Source organism: Nomia melanderi, unplaced genomic scaffold (assembly GCF_051020985.1).
Source record: "Nomia melanderi isolate GNS246 unplaced genomic scaffold, iyNomMela1 scaffold0808, whole genome shotgun sequence".
NCBI classification, from domain to species: Eukaryota; Metazoa; Arthropoda; class Insecta; order Hymenoptera; family Halictidae; genus Nomia; species Nomia melanderi.
In genome coordinates this window covers 15,001-15,215 of record NW_027475922.1, presented here as the reverse complement: position 1 = coordinate 15,215, position 215 = coordinate 15,001, and positions in this window count along the sequence as shown.

The following is a 215-nucleotide window of genomic DNA, read 5'->3' as shown; positions in this document are numbered from 1 at the left end:
ACATCCGAGATTCTTTTTCTTCTAAAAAGATCTCGGAGAGATACACGGGAGAGTTTGAAATTTTTGGAGGTCCTCCTGATGTATATGCGCGGATATACCCATGTGGTAATTCGTGCGGAGTTGGTAATCTAATAGTGGAGCGAAATTTACCAACTCGAAAGAGAAGAGAGAAGAGAGTAGAGAGAAGAGAGAGGAGAAAGAGAACTGTCTTAAAG